The sequence below is a fragment of the Acomys russatus genome, chromosome 16, assembly GCF_903995435.1.
Source record: "Acomys russatus chromosome 16, mAcoRus1.1, whole genome shotgun sequence".
Lineage (NCBI taxonomy): Eukaryota > Metazoa > Chordata > Mammalia > Rodentia > Muridae > Acomys > Acomys russatus.
In genome coordinates this window covers 41,884,039-41,886,701 of record NC_067152.1, presented here as the reverse complement: position 1 = coordinate 41,886,701, position 2,663 = coordinate 41,884,039, and positions in this window count along the sequence as shown.

The following is a 2,663-nucleotide window of genomic DNA, read 5'->3' as shown; positions in this document are numbered from 1 at the left end:
CAGTTCCCATCACCATGGAAAAGGTTCCCAGGAAGACCCTGCACCACCCAGAGCCCAATTACAGCCTTTGTGTGGACAGGGTATCTGTGTGTTCTTCCATGCAGCTGAGAGGCAGCTGGTGTCTTCCCCAGGCAGCGGCGACATAAGACCATTTTACCACCACCCCCTCTTGTCTCATACAAGGCCCTAGATCATCACCCCTCTACAGGGCAGCCACTGGGGTCTTTATATCTGGGCTACATTCAAGGCAAGGGCTTATTTCAGGGGAGTAGGGTGGGACACCATGAATAGCCTTTACTTTCCCTGAGAAGCCCCCTCCCAAGTGGGAATAGGGAGAAGGGCCTTCTAGCTGAGTGAGTGGGCGGCCTGGCCAGGGACAAGGCTGGACTGGGCTTGGGGCTCCATGCCCAGGTGAGGTCTTGTAGTTCAATGTCTCTGGACTTCATGCAGTGCTTCCTCCCCACTCTCAGGCCAGCTTATACACCCCAGTCTCATTCTCAGTGACCAGCTAACGCATCATGAACACCAGCTGCTTCCTCCCCACCAGAGGAGGGTGGGGAGCTGCACCAGTGGAGGGGTGTGTGGAGAAGGGAGGTTGCCAGAGCTTGGAACTCTGCCTGGAGAATAGGAAGCAGCACTGGGCCCTCGAGCAGGGTGTCAGGCGAGGGCCGCGGAGGAGAAACGACCCAAGCCAACCTAGGACAGAAGGACTCCGAAAGAAAGTGCAGTTGTTTCTACAGCAGCTTCCATTCAGGGGCACTCCTCACTCCCCAGCCAAGAAGAGGAGCACACCAGAGGGCTCTGCTCTCCAGAGCCACGCCTGCAGGGCTCAGACGCCAGCCAACGACTTGCAGCCTTGATCTTGGACCCATTAAATGATTGTATCATTTGGGCTCTGTTTTGGTTTTGCATTGCTGGGAATCAGCCCTAGCAGTGTACACCTGGGAGGTAAGTGGTCCCCTGAGTTGTCCTGGCCAGGTGTGCTGGCTCATAATGTAATCTCTGCGCTCAGAAGCCTGAGGAGGTGAGATCACCTCAAGTTTGAGACAAGTCTAAGCCACAGAAAATTCCAAGCCACCATCCTGGACTACAGAATGAGTGGTGGCACACACCTGTAATCCTAGCACTTGGGGATTAGCGACAGGTGGATTTCTGTGAGTCTGAGGCCAGCCTGGTCTACAGAGTGAGTTCTAAGACAGCCAGGGCTGTCTCCACAGAAGAGGCAGGCACAACTGCTGAGCGTATGGACTGAAAGACTTTCTCTGATAAAAAGAATAAAAGATGCTGGCCATTGTGGCACACGCCTTCAGTCTCTGCACTCAGGAGGCAGAGGCAGGTAGATCTCTTGAGTTCAAGGACCGCCTGGTCTACAGACGAGTTCCAGGGCATCCAGTGATACACCAGCAAAGCCTGTCTCAGAAAGACAATCGAACAGCCTCTGTGGCTATGAGCTACGAGCCAGACAAGAGGAGGCAGGAGTGACTGTGTGTCAGAAGATGGCAGTGCAGGGAAAGAGGCAGAAGTGCACCTGAAACAGCAATGAGAGGACACAAGCGCTTTCAGGGACCTTGACCTGTGTCAGAAAGGAAGAGGAACCCAAATGTCTGGCTTACGTGGGGGGGGGGGGGGGGCGTCACTCAGGAGTGGATCTAGGTGTAGCCAGTGTCTTACTACTTTGTGGGTTCTTCTATCCGTCACCATTTTCCTTCTACCCTTTCAACCCCCTAACACTAGATAGGAGAAAAAGGGGTGGTGGCATCTTTTAGACTACCTGCTGATTAGGGCATCAAATTCCTTGAGGAAAGTTTGATCATTGCTGTCAGAATATCAAATCTCCTCCTCTTTTTCTTCATGCATGACTACTTAACAAACCACAACCAACAGCATCCAAGCACCACACAATTGCAGAAACTACCTACGGCTGGCAAATCACACACTGCTAGAGCATGAGGTAAGTCACAGTCAGCTGCTGCGAATCAGCCCCATAGCCCCACTCCTGGGATTAAAACGAAAACATTCCCATAACATTTCTATGTTTTTAAAGAAGCCAAAACTACCAAATTCTTACTACATTTCCCCCTTTCTGTCTTAAGCTATTTTTCTGTGTGTATCAGAAAATTATAAACAGAGACATTTTCAAGGAAATAAGCACTTTTTGGATCAGTGGCCGAGTTTTTTTGTTTGTTTGTTTTTTTGGGTTGGTTTGTTTGTTTCAGAAGAACCAGGTCTCTAAAGCCCTTTCCCAATGGTAACAAATTGCCTTGGAGCTGGGCAGTGGTAGCGCACGCCTTTAATGCCAGCACTTGGGAGGCAGAGGCAGGCAGATCGTTGTGAGTTCTAGGCCAGCATGATCTGCAGAGTGAGTCCAGGACAGCCAGGGCTACACAAAGAAACCCTGTCTTGAAGAAAAGGAAAAAAGGGGGGAAAATTGCCTTGGATATTTCTCTTGGACCTATACTCATTGGTCCAATAGCAACCCTTGCCACATTGTCTGCACACCCCTGGAAGCCTAGGCCTTCTTTCTGGTTTATATTTTTAAAACCGATTACCGTTGGGCTGCAGAGATGCCTCAGAGGTTAGCACTGACTGTTCTTCCAAAGGTCCTGAGTTCAATTCCCAGCAACTTACAACCATCTATGATGAGATCTGGTGCCCTCTTCTGG